This window comes from Telopea speciosissima, chromosome 1, assembly GCF_018873765.1.
Source record: "Telopea speciosissima isolate NSW1024214 ecotype Mountain lineage chromosome 1, Tspe_v1, whole genome shotgun sequence".
NCBI classification, from domain to species: domain Eukaryota; kingdom Viridiplantae; phylum Streptophyta; class Magnoliopsida; order Proteales; family Proteaceae; genus Telopea; species Telopea speciosissima.
In genome coordinates, this window is record NC_057916.1 from 14,247,784 (window position 1) to 14,269,874 (window position 22,091).

The window sequence follows — 22,091 nt, forward strand, 5'->3', positions numbered from 1 at the left end:
TGGAAAGTGGTAACAGAAGGTGTTAAAGTAGTGTTAGAAGATCAGAATCAAAAGAGAATGAGGGGGCTTAATTATGATTAGAAACCTTTGTTCTGTTTGCCCTCATTATTTTTTGTGAAACTGCATTACATATGATCTATGGTTTGGTGGTTCTGAAGGCTTTTGCACTGGCGATGAGAGGTTGCAATGTTGCAGTTAATGTTCAAATTGGTTAGTAGTTTTAACTTTTTCATGCTGTTCCTGATAGGAAACATAGGTTTAGTGTTGTCTCTTCATTCTGTGTTGTATAACAATGCTGTTTTTCTAGGACATCGGTGCCCCATCAGGCAAAACCTCGATAAAAGTCCTTGTCCAATACAATGCTGTTTATCTCTTGGCATTTTGATTGGTAATTTTTGTTCATTTTCAATGCCTCGCTTCACTTTGTTCTATTGGATTCATTTTATTTTTCTTATTTTGTTTTTGTTTCAATTGCTATGCTTAGGTTAGTCTCTGTATCCCTTCTTTCTTATATTTAAAAAAGAAAGATAGTCATTGAAGAGAAAGGAATTTTTTCAATAATGATTAATAACTCTCGTCTCTCGCTTTTTTCCCTCTAAACAGTTGTGTGTGTGTACAGGTGGGCATAATAACACAGAAGTGACGTTTGGGCTTTTCTTAGCCCATAAAATGTTACTAATTCGTGCTGTGATGTACATGGTGGCACAATGCTTGGGTGCAATGTGTGGTGTAGGGCTAGTAAAGGCCTTCCAAAGTCTTACTATGTGCAGTATGGTGGTGGGGTCAACGAGATCGCTGATGGCTACAGCAAAGGTGTGGGTTTGGCAGCAGAAGTTATTGATACTTTCATCCTTGTCTACTCTGTTTTCTCTCCTACTGATCCCAAGAGAAGTGCCAGAGACTCCCATGTCCCTCTAAGTTCGCCTTGGTGGATGGGACAACCAGGTTTTTTAATCGCCGCCATTATCGAATTTTTTCCTTGTTCCTCTATTCTCTTCTTGATTTTGTAGTCATTTGCTCGCAGTGCACATTCTAATATGTGCTATTTTTAAGTGAAGCTTGTAATCTAATCTTTTTATGTGTGAAATTTGATAGGGTTTTAAGAACCAATTTGAGTTTAAAATCCTTAGTTGGCCTGGCAAGATGTATGTAAAATTGCACGTGGTGATTATTCAGTTTACGCACATGAGTTGTACGAAACTACTGCTGGCACGTATCTCTTATGCCACCTCCTCTATGGAAATATTTTCCATTGACCGTTTTTGGTTTGCACATGTGACCAATATAAGGCTGGAGCTGTGTCCGTATAACAATGATTAACATCTATTTAGCTGACATAATGAAGAAGCTTAATTCTATTCATGTGGTATGCTAGGTTGATTCTAACAATGTTTTAGGCTGGAGGTCATGGGTAAGAGATTCCTTGACAATATTTGACATTTTAGAGAAACCAGGGGGGTAGACGGCTGCATCAACTGCATCATTCTTGAGTTTCCCAACTCCCATTAATGATTTGGTGGACTCCCTAGGCAAGGATGGGTTTTTTTATTATTATTATTTTGGTTATGATCCGAGTTTTCATCGTTATTCCTATCAGAAAAATTGCTGTTCTCAGCCTGTTTCTCTTCTTTAATAAGCTCTCTAGTACTTTAAAGCAACAGCCAATCACCGGTTTACTCAGTATTCTTTTTCTTATTAAAAGAACTGTATGCGATATGTTTGCCAATTCTACCAGGTCTCAATAGCATCTCTATGTGAAATGTTATTTTCCATTGCTCTCTATAAGCTCTGAAGCATGATGTAACTGGTCAATTCTTTCTTTCTGATATTAATTCTGTGTTATCGTTCTCTTTATGTATGTCTCATTTGACGCCAAGTTAAGTGTAAATTGTTCTATATTTTCTCAATTGACAGGTTGACACAACTGCGTCTGAAAGGGAGCAGTTATTGCTTGTGAAAATCTCCGAGCTTGAAGTCAGGTAGATCATATTATGAATCAAGTAACTGGGTTGAACCTTCATAATTGCACATTATCTCTTTCTGTTGGACTTCGTGTTTGCTTGGCCAAATGAAACAAGAATCTGAATTACAACTAAGACATAAAAGTGATTCTGACATCCTTTCACAAAAGAAAAAGGAATCTCTCTTTCCTGTTATATATTTACTTCCCTTTTCCTTTAATGTAGGATGATTAATCTAACTGATGAGGTAGCTGAGTCAAGGTTCCTTCTGAGCTATTCTGAATTGAAAGGTACCTCTTGATTTTGTGATAGAAACACTGACTTTCCCAGATTAAGTGTATTTTAAGTTGAAAAAATTTGATTGAATACCCATTTTGCTATACTGATTCAGTCATAAACTTATAACTTGAGAGGGAGGGAGGGAGAAACATTGACTTCCCCGATAAAGTATATTGCTGGACTTAATACCCATTTTTATGTATTAGTTCATCGGTCATAAACAACATGAGAGAGAGAGAGAGAGAGAGAGAGAGAGAGAGAGACGGGTGATGGTGTTTTCAATTGGAATTTGAACTGGGCAAGTGCAGAGGAGGAACTTTGGGAGTATTATTTGATGGCTGTATTCCGTTCAAGCTGAAGGTGAACTTTTATGGATTTATGACCAGTACTGCTTTTCGGAGCTCAATGTTAGGAGTTGAAAAAAAAAAAAATAGGGGAGGAAGCGGACGTGGAAGAAGAAGAAGCCGTTGAGGAGGGGGAGGAGGAAGAGGCCTCGTCTTCAAATTTTGTACTGCTAAAACCCTGACCGGAAAAAATCCTTAGAGTCATGAGACGAACTCTGTTAAGATTCGCTCCCCTCTATTCTCGCCGCAATCTGCTCTCCCCTGCTAATTGCAGAAGACCAAACCCTTTTTCTGCTTCCATCATCAATGTCACTTCAACTCCTTCGAAGCTGAGGAGCTGGTTCTTCTCATCCATCAACGACAGCCCTCCTCCTTTTCTCGAGACCAGGTTAACCAACCCACAGAAGAAGAAAGCAGTTCCGATCAATTTCAAAAACATCAGAACCGAACGTAGAAGAAATTGATTAAGGAAAACAGGCCTGTCCTATGCATCTTCTACCCCCAATCCCTCCCTTACTATAGCAGCCATCACAGTGGATTCTTCTATATTTAATTGCTTGCAATTTTATAATCTTTGTTCTTTTCTATAGCGCAGAGTTCAAGTTCTTGTTTTAGTCTTGAGGGAAATTACCTTGTCGCTACTTCTTGGGACAATCGGGTTTTTTGATCGCTGCCTCAATTGAATTTCCTTCTTCCACTTTTCTCTTTTTTTATTTTTTAGTCATTCTAATTTGTGCTATTTTGTAGTGAAGATCGTAATCTACTCTGTTCTTATTTCCTTCTTCCTCTTTGGCTTTTGATTTTGGGTTTTAAATCTTAGTCCTGTTCTTAGTCTGAGTTTTTCTTAATTATTTTTGGAAGAGAGGGAGAGAGAGAAGGAGAAGGATCGGGACAGGGACAGGGAGAGAGATAGGTACAGGAATAGGAAGGGGGAGGGGGGAGAGGGAAAGTGAGTGGCAAAGAGTTCGGGATAAAGATAGAGGTAGGGAGACTGAGAGTGGTTTGGTGGGCAGACATCTATATGATGGTCATAATGATGCATATGGTGGTCGAGATAGGTCGAAAGATTCCAGGCATTTGAAAGGTGAACCGGATTACCACTACAGGAAAGGTGTGAAAAGAAACCATTGATGTATACAATGTCATTTAATCATTGGATGTGTCCTAGCTTACTTCAAATTTATCTTATATGCTGCTCTCTGCTTTTAGAGATGAAGAGGTAGAAGAAGATTGTGAAGATAGGGTTTCATTACAACTAGCGGAACAAGAAGAGGAGGATGTTGACAGAATTAAGGACGAGAGCAGGAAAAGAAGGCAAGGCATACTAGAAAAATATAAACAACAGCAACAGCAGTCATAAAAGCAGGTTGTACCTCATGGTCAAGCCTCAACTAAAGGTGTTGTCCTCTTCCAAGCTAATTGTGTTTTCTATATTTTGATTGTGAAGATAGGGTTTCATTACAACTAGCGGAACAAGAAGATTGTGAAGATAGGATTTCATTACAACTAGCGGAACAAGAAGAGGGGGATATTGACAGAATTAAGGAGGAGCACAGGAAAAGAAGGCAAGTCATACTAGAAAAGTATAAACAACAGCAGCAGCAGTCACAAAAGCAGGTTGTACCTCATGGTCAAGCCTCAACTATAGGTGTTCTCCACTTCCAAGCTAATTGTGTTTTCTATATTTTGATGTTTCGGAGTTTTATTTTTAGTTTATGACTGCTTTCTTTGTGGCCTTTATTCATTATTCATACTAAACCATAAATGCTTTGGATCCGAGAATGGTTCTCTCAATGTCGACAAGGTAGCAGAACAGAAACTTCCTCCAAAAGCGGTTAATTCTACATCTGTTGCTTCTGAGGGTAGGAATGATAGTCCCGAGCCTACATTTTCTGTGTGGAAATCACCATGATGTAATGGAACAGCTGACCAATTAACAATTAGATATTTCTTAAATTTCTTGCGTACGTGGGTAAGCATGATTTGCATGAATCAACCCCAAGCTTGTCTACCATGGTTCTTTTGATTCCTTATGTGACCTTGGATGGTTTATTTTTAATTTTTTGAGACTGGATATAATAACTGCGATTACTTTAAGATGTTAATTTCCATTGCTTCATAGTCATAATTTCACTAATTTGTGCAGAGTGAGAGATCAGCAGATATGTTCTGTGATGATATTTTTGGAGGGAGACCTGCTGGAGTTCGTAAAACTGTAGATGTCGTTCTATTTCCTCTCCCCTCTAATTGCATTAAGCTCTTGCATTCTCACATTCAAAGTGTTGGCTTTCTTCTTTGTTTGCTGAACATTTAATGTAGATAATAGAAAGCTGAACTAGGTTTCGGGAAAATCGTGTATAATAGAAAACTGATTTGAATAACCAAATGAAGTATATGGTTTGTCCTGCCTGAGATAGCATGTTCAACTGAAGCCACTTTGGACCTGCTGATAATCCCATGTTCTCTCCTTTTTCTTGTAATTTGTACATGCGCCACATGGGCAGTATGTTATGGGTTTTTAGTGATGGCCTGCGATTGCGGTTAGAGAAATGTGTTTTGGCATTCATGGATGCTTTCCATAGCGATGTATTTTGACAGAATATTTCTTTTATATGTTAACATCTATTTTTCTTATAAATTTGTTATTTATTGTGACTTTGTGAGATTGAAAAAGGTTTTAGTGGTGAACCATATCTAGAGACTTCTAGGACTTTATCTATAGTTGGTTGAATGTGATCACATCTTCATGAAGATATTGATAGAACACAAAATCCATCAATAAAGCAATAGTATTTTTTAGTTACTAGCTAAAGAAAATAAGTAAAGACCTCATAGGGAGTTGCCTAGTGTGGGAGTTTTATCGTGTCAAAAAATTGAGTGCAACTCTGGATTTAAGAGTCAAATACAACAGTTAACACTTAGACAACTGTTTGAGTTTAAAATAATAACCGCAAGCGTACGGGTCAATCGTAGCTACGGGTCGAACACGAGGAGGTCAACCTTGAATAAATTTTCACTTTTAATTAACGCGAAGTGTACAACTTACCAAATATGGAAACAACCTATATATAGAAACTACCAATTATGGAAACTAGCAAATATAGAAGCAACTAAATTACCAAAGATAACAAATTAAAAATAGAAACTAGGGCAACCACTAAGGTAATGAAAGAATTAAAAATAAGAAAGTCACTTGGGAATGAGTTCCACCATGAGAATTAGGGCAGATCAATGACTAGCATATTAGGGCAAAGCATGCATACGGCCTAAGTCTATAAGACATGCGGCATGGCTCATATACGGCTAACATATCCTATGAAAACAGTGCTCATACAACATACAATGTAAACAAAAAAAAAAAATACATGAACATAATGGTGTCACAATGGATATGGCTAACGAACATGTATATAGTTCCCCTTGGAATGACATACAAGCTGTGGGCGGTCATCCATCGTAAGTCTAATATTGATCATGTCCATTAATCACATAGACAATGCTAGCCATCAATTCTTCATTCTCTCATGGTTTCACCCACTCCCAAAAGGAGAGGTTTAGCTAGCCATGAAAGCAATGAAGAGGGAAGGAAGGATTGATGGAGAAAAAGACAGAGAAATTATTAAAACTAAAATTTATAAGAAGAAGAACTTAGCTGATTCGAATAACTCCAATGAAGATGATTCCGTTACTTGAATCCCATCACTTGAAGTCGCATCCAATATTGAAGAACAAATTACCAAAGTGCATTACACATATGATCGAAGGGATGGGGAAATAAAATTTATCCTAACAATGATTCTAAAAAATAATAAAATTACATATGATAACCTAATTACATCAGATCTAAAAACTAAAAATAAAAAGAAGAGGATGAGAGATCGGGTATAACGAAGAGGAATGGCACTACTGCTGCTATTATCATTCTAGAATAGAAAATTAAAACTGAAAAAGAAAAAAACGAAGGACTGAAGGGAGAGAGCGGCTGGAGTGCGGTCAAGATGGGTTTTATATGGGGGAGAGAGAGCTCGTGAAAGGGAGATGGGAAGGAGATAGGAGAGAAGAGGGAATTTAAGAAGAAGTGGGAGAGAGAAGATATAGAAACCGAATTTACCAAAATAAAAGAGATACAATCCGAGAGAGTTAGGAGAGAGATTAGAGAGAAAAGATATTTTTCTCATTTTTTTTAATTATATTTTTTTATCCTAAATTCCAACTTCACTAAGAATCGTTTTTGGGCTATATCTTTTTATCCTAGGTCCAGATGGAACTAACCCGAGAATTAAAGTTGCACCATTTTAAATTTCAAACAATATGAGCCCAATATCCGATATCTTTTGAAAGATTCTTGATTCTCCAAAATTGCCGTTATGCCCCTATGCTTGATTTTTCTCTCTTCTTCTTCTTCTACACTCGAATCGGCTCTAATCAAGTGACTTCCGATGTTGCGCATTGGAAAGCTAACCCGACTGAAGTCTTCAACCCTTGTAACCTGGCGTTTGGCGGTCCAATTAGACATGTATTCTCCACTTTGACCAAAATGCCCCTAAACCTGAAAAATGACAAAAAGTACCCGAGTAACACTATTCAATGTGGTAAAATGAATGCTTTATACACTAAGATTTCACACATAATTGTGCTCATCAGATTCCCCCAACACTTTAATATGAATAACAAATTAAAGTGGATGAAACTTGAATCTGATTCCAGATTAACATCTGAGCCAATAAACAATCCGACACTATCACATCGAGCAGATTAAACTTGATAAACTTAAATTTGATTGCAAATGAACATACTATGCTAATTTTAAGGGGAATTACATACTTATGCTAAACTTCTAAAAAGTTGCTTGGTATTGCAACTAATTTAAATAAAAAAAGCTGGGTATTATAGTAGGGTGATTTTGTAGATCAAACGTAAACTCAATATATCTAGTTCAGCTGCCCTATAATAAAACCTCTTTGACCTGATATAGTCTGTTGGACCTATGGAAAAGCCATGTGTACTGACTTAAAGAAAAAATGATCAGGAATTTTACTTGAGTTCTTGCAAATGGTAACATTTACGGGGCTGATTATGAAGGCCTTTATTGTATCAACTGTGAGGAGTATAAGGTGGTACCCGTCTTTGATTTTAGGAAATCTTTGTTGCTTTATCAACTCTTTTACCAAAATATGTGCCATGTATGAAGTGTAAAAACTCCTAAGTAGACACATGCAGAGGCTCTGCCAGCGGTGCCCAAGCACATGTAGAGATGAGATTCACCATTCAACCAACAGGCAATTCTTTCAAAGAACGAAATATTTGACCCGATAGAATGTGTAATGTTGATCACACAATTATTTTTGTAGCTATGACACACACAAAATTCTGTCATAGAATTGATTTCTTTTGAGTACATATTGTGCTGTATAGGCTTATGGCCATCATTAAGAATATAATGGATTGGGAGGCTATAATCATATTTTCGGTGGAGGATCGTTCCCTGGTGGAAGCCATCATTATGTATAGGCTATCCTTATTGTCTAGCTGTTAACTATTATTTCTATTTGCATATACTGTTATTTATGTTCTTTTATTTCATTCCAAGACCTCAGGGAGGTTGAATATTGTGTCCACTGTATGTCTTTTCTATTGGCATTGATTGTGTGATTAAATTGAGTATAAAGAATAACCACTTTCGGCATTTGCTGGAATATGACATTACTACCTTTTAAAGACTTAATTCTTCTAAATATTGACTTGGATAACTTTATGAAGAGTCATGTTTTCATTTTCTAAACGCAAAGTTTCCTGTATTTTGCTCTGGTTAAAAATGCAGGATGAAAAGGATTTACTTGAAAACAACTGTTGGCCCATGCACCTAAAGCCTTGCATACGAAAGGAGGACAACTTCTTCTTTGCCTTATCGAAGTATCAAAAATCCTTGGAAGAGATTCTAAGTCAAAATCCAAACTCCGTGCAGCCTTCTTTTCGTTTGAATGAGGTGAGGATAATAAACTTTCCCCTTTGTTTTGACTGAATTGTTCACTTCTCCCTCTCTCTGTCTTCAATGAATGCTAACATGAAATATAGATAACGGGTTTCAGCAGTTGATTGGGTCAACATTTCCCCCCATTCCTTTATTGACTAGATTATTCTTCTTTTTTTTTTTGGCGGGGGGGGGGGGGGAGGGGGTGTTGGGGGCACACCAATGGTTTTGGAAGTAATCATAAATATAACAGGAATCTTAGAGAGAGAATTAAGAATATTATTTTACAAGCTGACCTTACAAGACATACTTTTTTGCTTTAGCATACTATTTTAAAGCATACTTCCAAAACCAATCAATTTTTTAATAAGGTTGTGTAGAGCAGGAAAAATAAGAATCAATCAATTTCTTTTGAGGCCAAAATAAATGTTTCTTCAGAGCATCAAACCTCTAGAAGGTTACAAAAAAATATGGAAGGTGGATAAGTTTAGGTTTTCATTTATTTATTTTTTATCGTTATTGTATTTGGTGGCAGAAAATGTAATTTTAGTATGTCGGGCTCAATGGTCTTGTTTGGCTTTGGATTTTGGGTTTTAAATGTTAGTCCAGTTCTTAGTCTGAGTTTTTCATAATAATTTTTAGAAGAGAGGGAGAGAGAGGAGAAAGAGACGGATCGGGACCGGGACAGAGAGAAGGTCTGGGACAGGGAGAGAGATAGGTAAAGGAATAGGGAGGGGGAGAGGGAAAGGGAGAGGGAAAGAGTTCGGGGTAAAGATAGAGGTAGAGAGACTGAGAGTGGTTGGGTGGGCAAACATCTATATGATGGTCATAATGATGCATATGGTGGTTAAGATAGGTCGAAAGATTCCACACATTTGAAAGATGAACCGGATTACCACTACAGGAAAGGAAAAAAAGATCCAGTAAAGGTGCCCAACATCATGGATGATGATCTGGAAAGGCGTGAAAAGAAACCACTGAGGTATACAATGTCATTTAATCATTGGATGTATCCAAGCTTACTTCAATTTTATCTTATATGCTGCTCTCTGCTTTTAGAAATTAAGAGGTAGAAGAAGATTATGAAGATAGGGTTTCATTACAACTAGCGGAACAAGAAGAGGAGGATGTTGAAAGAATTAAGGAGGAAAGCAGGTAAAGAAGGCAAGCCATACTAGAAAAATATAAACAACAGCAACAGCAGTCACAAAAGCAGGTTGTACCTCTTGGTCAAGCCTCAACTAAAAGGTGTTGTCCACTTCAAAGCTAATTGTGTTTTCTATATTTTGATGTTTCGGAGATTTCTTTATAGTTTATGACTGCTTTCTTTGTGGCCTTTATTCATTGTTCATACTAACCATAAATGCTTTGGATCAGAGAATGGTTCTCTCAATGTCGACAAGGCAGCAGAACAGAAACTTCCTCTAAAAGCGGTTAATTCTACATCTGTCGCTTCTGAGGGTAGGAATGATAGTACCGAGGCTGATGTCCCCGAGCCTACATTTTCGGTATGGAAATCACCTCACGTAATGGAACTTTGGCACATGAGAGCATTTCTGGTGCTGGGGGTTTAAGGGATGGGACTCCAAAGGTTTATAGATGACCAATTGACAATTAGATATTTTTTAAATTTCTTGCTTACGTGGGTAAGCATGATTTGCATAAAGCAACCCCAAGCTTGTCTACCATGGTTCTTTTGATTCCTTATATGAGCTTGGATGGTTTATTTTTAAATTTTTTGAGCCTGGATATAATAACTGTGATTACTTTAAGATGTTAATTTCCTCTGCTTCCTAGTCACAATTTCACCAATTTGTGCAGAGTGAGAGATCAGCATGTATGTTGTGTGATGATATTTTCAGAGAGAGATCTGCTGGAGTTCGTAAAACTGTAGATGTCGTTCTATTTCCTCTCCCCTCTAATTGCATTAAGCTCTTGCAGTCTCACATTCAAAATGTCGGTTTTATTCTTTGTTTACTGAATACTTAATGTAGATAATAGGAAGCTGAACTAGGTTTCTGGAAAATCGTGTATCATAGAAAACTGATTTGAATAACCAAATGAAGTATATGGTTTGTCCTGCCTGAGATAGCATGTTCAATTGAGGCCACTTTGGACCTACTGATAATCCCATGTTCTCTCCTTTTTCTTGTAATTTGTACATGCATCACATGGGGAGTGTGTTATGGGTTTTTAGTGATGGCCTGCGATTGCAGTTAGAGAAATGTGTTTTGGCATTTATGGATGCTTTCCATAGCGATGTATTGTAATCCAGCGATTGACAGAATATTTCTTTTATATGTTATCCTTTATTTTTCTTATAAATTTGTTATTTATTGTGACTTTGTGAGATTGAAAAAGGTTTCAGTGGTGAACCATATCTAGAGACTTCTAGGACTTTATCTATAGTTGGTTGAATGCGATCACATCTTCATGAAGATATTGATAGAACGCAGAATCCATCAATAAAGCAATAGTATTTTTTAGTAACTAGCGAAAGAAAATTGGTAAAGACCTCTTAGGGAGTTGCCTAGTTTGGGAGTTTTTTCGTGTTAAAAAAATTGAGTGCTACTCTGGATTTAGGAGTCAAATACAACAGTTAACACTTAGACAACCCAACACTTTAATATGAATAACAAATTAAACTTGATGAAACTTAAATTTGATTGCAAATGAACACACTATGCTAATTTTAAAGGGAATTGCATACTTATGCTGAACTTCTAAAAAGTTGCTTGGTATTGCAACTTATTTAAATAAAAAAGTTGGGTATTATAGTACGGTGATTTTGTAGATCAAAAGTAAACTCAATGTTTCTAGTTCAGCTGCCCTATAAGATAATCTCTTTGACCTGACGTAGCCTGTTGGACCTATAGAAAAGCCATGTGTACTGACTTAAAGAAAAAATGATCAGGAATTTTACTTGAGTTCTTGCAAATGGTAACATTTTCCGGGCTGATTATGAAGGCCTTTATTGTATCAACTGTGAGTAGTATAAGGTGGTACCCGTCTTTGATTTTAGGAAATCTTTATTGGTTTATAAACTCTTTTACCAATATGTGCCATGTATGAAGTGTAAAAACTCCTAGGTAGACACATGCAGAGGCTCTGCCAGCGGTGCCCAAGCACTTGTAGAGATGAGATTCGCCATTCAACCAACCGGCAATTCTTTCAAAGAACAAAAAATTTGACCCTATAGAATGTGTAATGTTGATCACACAATTATTTTTGTAGATATGACAAACACAAATGTCTGTCATAGAATTGATTTCTTTTGAGTACATATTGTGCCGTATAGGTTTATGGCCATCATTAAGAATATAATGAATGGGGAGGCTATAATCATATTTTCGGTGGAGGATCGTTCCCTGGTGGAAGCCAATCAATTATTGGCCCTTTTCCCTGCATTTGTACCATATGTATTGATATGCTTTTATGTATAGGCTGTGCTCATTGTTTAACTGTTAACTATTATTTCTATTTGCATATACTGTTATTTATGTTGTTTTATTTCATTCCTAGATCTCAGGGGGGTTGAATGTCAACTGTATGTCTTTTCTATTGGCATTTGCTGGAATATGACATTACTACCTTTTAAAGACTTAATTATTCTAAATATTCCCTTGGATAATTCGATGAAGAGTCATGTTTACATTTTCTAAACACAAAATTTGCTGTATTTTGCTCTGGTTAAAAATACCGGATGAGAAGGAATTACTTGAAAACAACTGTTGCCCTATGCACCTAAAGGCCTTGCTTACGAAAGGTGGACAACTTCTTCTTTGTCTTATCGAAGTATCAAAACTCCTTGGAAGAGATTCTAAGTTAAAATCCAAACTCCGTGCAGCCTTCTTTTCGTTTGAATGAGGTGAGGATGATAAACTTCCCCCTTTGGTTTGACTGAATTGTTAACTTGTCCCTCTCTCTGTGTCTTCAATGAATGCTAACATGAAATATAGATAACGGTTTTCAGCAGTTGAATGGGTTAACATTTTACCCCGTTCCTTTATTGACTAGATTATTATTCTCCTTTTTTTTTGGGGGGGGGGGGCGGGGGGAGGAGGTGTTGGGGGCACACCAATGGTTTTGAGAGTAATCATAAATATCACAGGAATCTTAGAGTGAGAATTAAGAATATTATTTTTCAAGTTGACCTTACAAGACATACTTTTTTGTTCTAGCATACTATTTTAAAGGATACTAGGTGATTGTTCTGTTTTAAGAAGGTTGTGTGGAGCAGGAAAAATAAGAATCAATCAATTTCTTTTGAGGCCAAAATAAATGTTTCTTCAGACCATCAAACCTCAATGGGATAGAAGGTTACAGAAAAATATGGTGTAGAAAACCTAAGACCTGTAACCAATAACTTGAGAGAGATGAGAAGAGAGAAATAGAGAAAATAATAGCTTAGAATAATATCATTGATAGGTAAGCCCCTCTATTTATAATAGAGGGGAAATTACAACGAGACTAAACTAGGCGATGTGGGACTAAAACCCACATAGCCGACTGTACCTAATAACATAATAAATAAACTAACCCCAAAGGGACCAGAATACCCCCACGGTATTCTGGATTACATATTCCAACACTCCCCCTCAAGCTGGATTATACAAATAAATACAAATAAGTAAAGAAAGAAGATCCAGCTTGAACTAAAGAAAAAAGAACTCCTAATAATGCTAACACTCCCCCTCAAGTTGGCGCATTCAAGGTAATAATGCCCAACTTGAACAAAATGGGAAAAAAACTAAGGTGCAGCAGAATCCAGCTTGACATATGAATGCAGCTCCCAAATAAACTTTTAAGAACTTGAAAAATAGATCTTCAAAACTTGGACCGACATGATCAGCAAACCGGGATTGGAATGTCTTCCAAAAAAGGCAGCTTTCATCGATCTTCAATAGCTATCCAGTGATGAATCTCAGATTGTCATAATGACATAAAATCTTGAAGTTAAATAACTAGAGCAGCAAGCAGCGAAAACAAACTGAATCAGGCAGCGGAAAAAATACTGTATCAACCCAACTGAAAGTCCTCAAATAGGCAACAACCAAATATCTTCAATACTCTTCAATACTTCAATCTCCCCCTTACGGCAAATTCAACCCTATAACGAATGATACCCAATGGCTGCAATGGTGGAGAAAATTGATCTTCTATGTTTTGCACCAATGTTCCTGCAAGTTCTGCGTTATGCAATGTCTGCAAGTGTATTGTACATAATCCCCCCCTCACGTGTAGTACACGTGGACATAACAGAGATGATGTAAGAGATAAGGCAAAAACATAATATTCCAGAATTTTCCAAGAGGTGCTAAGGGTAATGGAAAAGGAAGAAATGGCAAATTAGAGAATACCATTATCATCCAAAGTGGTTATGGGTATATGCCAAAGATATAGGATATGAAGGGAATTAGAATTATTGAAAGGGAACGGTGTTGGAAAAAAGGATGGCATGGCTGTAATTTGGTGGAAATCCACTTTTAAATACAATCCAAGCTAAATGGCAAACTGGTAATAAATCAGAATTTTCAAGGGTCAATTGGGTAGTCAAATAGGGGAATGTATGAAAAAGCAATGGCAGTTCCGTAAATAACCAGAATTATGCAAGGAGCCAATGGTAAATAAAGAAGTAATGGGACATGAAGAATTAGTATTGTTGTATGGGGACAAATTAGGCAATGACATGAAATATGGATATGAGCTAAATTAAGCATAAAACCAAGGGTTTTTATGGAAAATGATAAATTATGGGATTGGCATGGGATATGGTGACATAAGTGACATGGGGACATGGATGACATAGGGAACATGGGAGACATGGGGACATGGATGACATAGGGAACATGGGAGACATGGGGTAATAAAGGACAAAAGAAAAAATTACTTAAAATAGGTAATGTGACTGTCCTTAGTTTTCTTGATGACCACGTAACAAAGAAAAGAACCCAAAACTCACGTTAACTCTAGAAATCATGTTCTACCTCCAAAAACGAAAGCAACACTTTTGACGAAAATCAAGGAACAAGAGCTGCAACGACATCATTTACAAGGATAGGGCCTCAACAGACACCACGGTCGTCTTCAACCTTTGTAAAACCAATACTAATCGAAACACAACCAGCAATCGAGGCGGAAACCCATGTCGTCGTTAGTATCAGGATTCAAACAGATATTCAGATTCAATAGTATGCCATCGCACTTCAAGGACCTACAACTAACGAAACCAGTGGGGAAAAGAGTGCGACCCATCGACCAAGAGATCATGCCGAGAAACAAGCAAATCAGGAAGAACCAACAACAAACCCATCAAGAACCTAGGGCTCGAGTAACGGTTCACCAACCTCTAGCATGAACCAGAGGGGAAAGACAATGAATCAAAACAGAAGACTGGCGGTAACCAAGCACATATCACAGGTGCAATCGAGGCAGAAAACCAATAGCGTGAACCAAAAACTGAGAAATCTGGGAAATAAAACAAATAAAGTACCGGACGGAACTTGCAACCGAGAAATTCGGAAAAAAAACGTCTTCAACCTTGCAACCAAGAAACCTGGTAAAGAAGGAGGCGGCAAAGCAAACAGAATAGCAGACTCAACGATTCAGTATGATTAATATACATCAATCTTCAACGAAACTTATAGGAAACCCTAGTTCTTCTTCGTTTATGAACAAGGGTTTCTCCATAAATCGGAGAACTTTGAAACGACTCTCAAAACTGCAAATCTTGGAGAGAATTAGTCACTGGTTGCCCAGCTCTGATACCATGTAGAAAACCTAAGACCTGTAACCAGTAACTTGAGAGAGACGAGAAGAGAGAAATAGAGAAAATAATAGCTTAGAATAATATCTTTGTTAGGTGAGCCCCATAAATAGAGGGGAAATTACAACGAGACTAAACTAGGCGATGTGGGACTAAAACCCACATAGCCGACTGTACCTAATAACATAATAAATAAACTAACCCCAAAGGGACCAGAATACCCCCACGGTATTTTGGATTACATATTCCAACATATAGAAGGTGGATAAGTTTAGGTTTTCATTTATTTTTTTGTCATCGTTTTTGTATTTGGTGGCAGAAAATGTAAATTTAGTATGTCGGGCTCAATGTTCTTGTTTGGCTTTGGATTTTGGGTTTTAATTCTTAGTCCAATTCTTAGTCTGAGTTTTTCATAATAATTTTTAGAAGAGAGGGAGAGAGAGAAGGAGGAGTAAGAGAAGGATCGGGACAGGGACAAGGTGAAGGTCTGGGACAGGGAGAGAGATAGGTACAGGAATAGGGAGGGGGAGAGGGAAAGGGAAAGGGAAAGAGTTGGGGATAATGCATATGGTGGTTGAGATAGGTCAAAAGATTCCAGGCATTTGAAAGATGAACCGGATTACCACTACAGGGAAGGAAAAAAAGATCCAGTAAAGGTGCCCAACATCATGGATGATGATCTGGAAAGGCGGGAAAAGAAACCACTGAGGTATACAATGTCATTTAATCATTGCATGTATCCTAGCTTACTTCAAATTTATCTTATATGCTGCTCTCTGCTTTTAGAGATGAAGAGGTAGAAGAAGATTATGAATATCAAATGGCAGAACAAGAAGAGGAAGATGTTGACAGAATTAAGGAGGAGAGCAGGAAAAGAAGGCAAGGCATACTAGAAAAATATAAACAACAGCAACAGCAGACACAAAAGCAGGTTGTACCTCATGGTCAAGCCTCAACTAAAGGTGTCGTCCACTTCCAAGCTAATTGTGTTTTTTATATTTTGATGTTTCGGAGTGTTATTTATAGTTTATGATTGCTTTCTTTGTGGCCTTTATTCATTGTTCATACTAAGCCATAAATGCTTTAGATCAGCGAATGGTTCTCTTAATGTCGACAAGCCAGCAGAACAAATACTTCCTCCAAAAGTGGTTAATTCTACATCTGTTGCTTCTGAGGGTAGGAATGATAGTCCCGAGGCTGATGTCCCCGAGCCTACATTTTCTGTATGGAAATCACCTTCACATAATAAAACTTTGGCACATGAGAGCACTTCTGGTGCTGGGGGTTTAGGGGATGGGACTTCAAAGGTTTGTAGATGACCAATTAACAATTAGATATTTTTTAAATTTCTTGCGTACGTGGGTAAGCATGATTTGCATGAATCAACCCCAAGCTTGTCTACCATGGTTCTTTTGATTCCTTATGTGACCTTGGATGGTTTATTTTTAATTTTTTGAGCCTGGATATAATAACTGCGATTACTTTAAGATGTTAATTTCCACTGCTTCATAGTCACAATTTCACCAATTTGTGCAGAGTGAGAGATCAGCAAATACGTTCTGTGATGATATTTTCGAAGAGAGAAACTGTAGATGACGTTCTATTTCCCATATCCCCGTAAGTTCACCTATTTTACTTGGAAAACAGAGTATTATTAGAAGCAATATAGAAAGCATTCTCAATTTTCTTCTTAACCCCCATGGAAAAACGTTTTAATAGAGAACTTTTGCTCCTCTCATGTCACCGTGGGTGAATGATAACCTTGTTCCTTGAGGAAAGAGAAGAAAAATATGATACAACAACAACAGAGGAGCAAGATGCTCCAATACAGCGTGGCCCACTATTATCTGTTGGCATTTTCATTGATGATTGTTGTTCAATTTCAATGCCTTGCTTCACTTTGTTCTACTGGGTTCATTTTATTTTCCTTCTTACATTTAAAAAAGAATGATAGCCATTGAAGAGAGTATTTTTTTAAAGTAATGATTAATAACTCTCGTCTCTCTCTTTTTTCCCTTTAAACAGTTGTGTACACAGTAGGGCATAATAACCCAGCAGTGACGTTTAGGCTTTTCTTAGCCCATAAAGTGTCACTAATCTGTGCTGTGATGTACATGTGGCACAATTTTTGGGTGCAATGTGTGGTCTAGGGCTAGTAAAGGCCTTCCAAAAGTCTTACTATGTGCAGTATGGTGGTGGGGCAAACGAGATCACCGATGGCTACAGCGAAGGTGTGGGTTTGGCAGCTGAATTTATTGATACTTTCATCCTTGTCTATACTGTTTTCTTTGCTACTAATCCCAAGTGAAGTGCCATAGACTCCCATGTCCCTGTAAGTTCATCTTAGTGGGTGGGACAACCAGGTTTTTTTTTATCGCCGCCACAATTGAATTTCTTCCTTCTTCCTCTTTTCTCTTCTTTATTTTTCAGTCATTCCCTCGCAGTGCACATTCTAATATTCGCTATTTTGAAGTGAAGCATTTAATCTAATCTTTATGCATTTCTTTTTATGTGTGATACTTGGTAGGGTTTTTAGAACCGATTTGAGTTTAAAATCCTTAGTTGGCCTGGAAGATGTATGTAAAATTGCGCGTGGTGATTATTCAGCTTGAGCACATGAGTCGTACGAAACTACAGCTGGCACGTATCTCTGATGCCACCTCCTCTATATAAATATTTTTCATTGACCGTTTTTGGTTTGCACCTGTGACCAATATAAGGCTGGAGCTGTGTCCGTATAACAATGATTAACATCTATGCAGCTAATATAATGAAGAAGCTTAATTCTATTTATGTGGTAAGCTAGGTTGATTCTAACAATGTTTTAGGCTGGAGGTCATGGGTAAGAGATTCCTTGACAATATTTGACATTTTAGAGAAACCAGGGGGGTAGACGGCTGCATCAACTGCATCATTCTTGGGTTTCCTAACTTCCACTAATGATTCGGTGGACTCCCTGAGCAAGGATTGGTTTTTTTATTAGGGTAAATTACACGGCGACCCCCTGAGGTTTGCCCTAAATACAGTACAATCCCCTATGTTTCTAAAATATGCACTGTGACCCCTTGAGATTAGGTTACTTGTTACACTCAACCCCTATCCGTTAGATCATTCCCGTTAGTTGCTGATGTGTTGGTCATTGATGCCTTAAATTGACAAATTTACCCTTAATGGGGTGTAAGCTTACCATTTTGCCTATAGGGCATCCTGTACTTCACACGATCGTCTCTGCTTCTTTTTCTTCTTCTCTTCTTCTTCTTCATCTTCTTCCTCCTCCTGCAAACTCACCTGCCCCCACCCTTTGCAACCCCATCTTCTTGCTTTGCTTCACTTCCTTTACCTGGATTGTTACCAAATGAAGAGCGGGCACAGGAGGAGGAAGAAAAACTGGTGGACAAAAAGGAGTTGCAGCGACGAAGCAGGACTTTGGCACTTTCAACGTCAAGAGCTTCGGCTCTAAAGGCGATGGACGAAACGACGATAGCAAAGTAATTATGCTTAATTCCCATTCTTTTTTCCTCTCTAAATAATTTATTCTTCTTTTTTTTCATCTTGATAAGTTTTAGAGATCTTTAACCCTAAATTTCATTCTAACTTAAGCTTGCTTTCATGGTGGCATGGAAAGCAGCATGTGGATCTAAAGGTTCTGTGAAGCTTTTCATACCAAAAGGGACTTTCTTACTCGGTCCCGTTAAATTTGTTGGTCCCTGCAAGATCATTGATTCCATTACTGTTCAGATGCAGGTTATCATCTCATTTCTTCATTTCTTTACTTTCCTTTCTTCTCATACAGATTGAATTTGTCCAGTAATGTGTCTATTAATTATCTCTGCAGGGTTTCTTGAAGGCAACGACAGATCTGAACAGGTATGGTTCTTCGGATGATTGGATCGAGTTTGGATGGGTGGGAGGATTGACATTGACCGGATGGGTCGAAAAACCTGGTTGCAAGCTTAAAGGGCCAATCACAATTATATAATTGTTCTCATGTGAATGAAGAATCTCCATTCATCTATGAATCATTGGGGAAATTGATTCAGGAACTATAAGGAAGAAAGCTTAAATCTTTCAGCTCTAAGTGAGAAATAAGGGAGAAATCAGAGAAGACCCATTACCTGGTGGCTGGTTGAATCCAAGAACATCATATTGACACCGGTTCCAATCGCCTTTATTGCATTTGATATCGACAGACACATCTTTAAGGACTGCCAATCCTGGAATAGTGAGGTCTCTCTTCTCTTCTTCATTGATCAAAACTAACCTTTCTTTTCCTTGACAGAACTTCAATCTGAAATCAGAGGTTATATCAAACCCTTTCCCTAAGCTGCTCAGTGCTCTCTCCACAATCGCAACAGGACCTTCACTCATCTCTGAATGTCTGAGTCTCCTCACTCTTATGAATCTGATGAGAAGAACAAAGATGCAGAGAAAGATATAAGAGAAGAGGAACAAATGTGAAGGGAAATTGTCAAAGGCGAGTATATGGGCTCAGGTATTTTAAAATGATGAGATTGAGATAGTTATGTCTTAAAAGGAAGGTAGAAGAGAGGAGAGAAGAAAAGGGAAGGTGGGTATCTGTAAATTGTAGGAAGGAAAGTTCCGTTTCATTGTTTCTGTTGTTGATGAGCCACAATTGTAGGAGGGAAAGGCGCTCTGTCTTGGCCTTTCTCTTTTCCGGCCTATGGGATCCTCATTAGACGGTTGCCGGAGTTTGCGAAGCACTCACTGGTGCTGGTGTAGGATGGCGTCAGACCTTGAGGCCTCCACTGCGGATCCCATAACCTCCCTGTGGCTGTTAAGGTCTCTAAGAGGGGGATTTGGAGCTCTTTTAATTGAAGGGCAAAATTGGCATTTAAATTTTATTCTTAACACCGTCCACTAAAAGGTGCTGAGTGTATATTTTAAAAACACAGGGGGTCGTACTTTATTTAGGGCAAACCTTAGGGGGTCATCGCATAATTTACCCTTTTTATTGTTATTATTTTTATTATGATCCAAGTTTTATTCCTATCAGAAAAATTGCAGTTATTGGCCTGTTTCTCTTCTTTAATAAACTCACAAGTACTTTAAAGCAACAGCCGATCACTGGTTTGCTCAGTATTCTTTTTCTTATTAAAAGAATTGTATGCCATATGTTTGCCTATTCTATTAGGTCTCATTAGCATCTCTATGTGAAATGTTATTTTCCAATGCTCTCTATAAGCTCTGAAGCATGATGGAACTGTTCAATTCTTCCTTTCTGATATTAATTCTGTGCTATAATTCTCTTTATGTATGTCTCATTTGACGGCAAGTTAAGTGCAAATTGTTCTATATTTTCTAAATTGATAGGTTGAAACAGCTGCGTCTGAAAGGAAGCAGTTATTGCTTGTGAAAATCTCAGAGCTTGAAGCCAGGTAGATAATATTGTGAATCAAATAACTGGGTTGAACCTTCATATGTGCACATTATCTCTTTCTGTTGGACTTCGTGTTTGCTTGGCCAATGGACCAAGAATCTGAATTACAAACAAGACATCAAAGTGATTCTAACATCCTTTCACAATAGAAAAAGGAATCTCTCTTTCCTCTTATATATTTACTTTCCTTTTCCTTTGATGTAGGATGATTAATCTAACTGATGAGGTAGCTGAGGCAAGGTTGAAACATCTGCAGGTAAGTGGCTGAGGAAGGTTCCTTCTGAGCTCTTCTGAATTGAAAGGTACCACATGATTTTGTGATTGAAACACTGACTTTCCCAGATAAAGTGTATTGTGAGTTGAAAAAATTTGATTGAATACCCATTTTGGTATACTGATTCAGTCATAAACTTTTAACTTGAGAGGGAGGGAGAGAGAAACACTGACTTCCCCAGATAAAGTATATTGCTGGACTTAATACCCATTTTTCTGTATTGGTTCATCACTCATAAACAACTTGAAAGAGAGCGAGAGAGAGATGGGTGATGGTGTTTGAACTGGGCAGGTGCAGAGGAACTTTGGGAGTATTATTTGAGGGGTGTATTCCATTCAAGCTGATGGTGAACTTTTATGTATTTAAGACCAGCACTGCTTTTCGGAGCTCAATCTTAGGAGATGAAAAAAAAAAAAAAAAGGGAGGAAGCGGACGTGGAAGAAGAAGAAGCCGTTGAGGAGGGGGGGGGGGGGAGGAAGAAGCCTCATCTTCAAATTCTGTACTGCTAAAACCCTGACCAGAAAAAATTCTTAAGAGTCATGAGACGAACTCTGTTAAGATTCGCTCCCCTCTATACTCGCCGCAATTTGCTCTCCCGTCCGAATTGCAGATAAACAAACCCTTTTTCTGCTTCCATCATCAATGTCACTTCAACTCCTTCTTCGAAGCTGAGGAGGTAGTTCTTCTCATCCATCAACGACAGCCCTCCTCCTGTTCCTGAGACCAGGTTAACTCAACAACCACAGAAGAAGAAAGAAGTTCCGCTCAATTTCGAAAACATCAGAGCTGAAGGTAGAAGAAATTGATTCAGGAAAATAGGCCTGTCCTATGCATCTTCTTCTACCCCCAATCCCTCCCTTACTATAGCAGCCATCACAGTGGCTTCTTCAATGTTTAATTGCTTGCAATTTTTTAATCTCTGTTCTTTTCTATGGCATAGAGTTCAAAGTTCTTGTTTCAGTCTTTAGGGAAATTACCTTTTCGCTACTTCTTGGGACAACCGGGTTTTTTGATCCCCGCCTCAATTGAATTTCTTCCTTGTTTCTCTTTTCTCTTCCTTATTTTTTAGTCATTCTAATTTTTGCTATTTTTAAGTGC

The 22,091-nt window shown here is 37.9% G+C and overlaps 3 long non-coding RNA genes across 3 annotated transcripts; 2 read left to right on the plus strand and 1 right to left on the minus strand.

Moving 5' to 3' along the window:
* Nucleotides 1-671: 671 nt before the first annotated feature.
* On the plus strand, nt 672-17,536 carry LOC122656318. The gene is made up of 3 exons (XR_006332082.1): nt 672-754; nt 2,653-2,654; nt 17,495-17,536. It is a non-coding gene; the product is annotated as an uncharacterized LOC122656318 (long non-coding RNA).
* Nucleotides 3,560-16,119, plus strand: LOC122656303. Its single transcript, XR_006332078.1, has 3 exons — nt 3,560-3,668; nt 9,438-9,537; nt 16,108-16,119. It is a non-coding gene; the product is annotated as an uncharacterized LOC122656303 (long non-coding RNA).
* LOC122656325 lies at nt 8,182-12,252 on the minus strand. Its single transcript, XR_006332085.1, has 3 exons — nt 12,158-12,252; nt 10,674-10,676; nt 8,182-8,304 (listed from the first exon to the last, which is right to left on the minus strand). It is a non-coding gene; the product is annotated as an uncharacterized LOC122656325 (long non-coding RNA).
* Nucleotides 17,537-22,091: the final 4,555 nt, after the last annotated feature.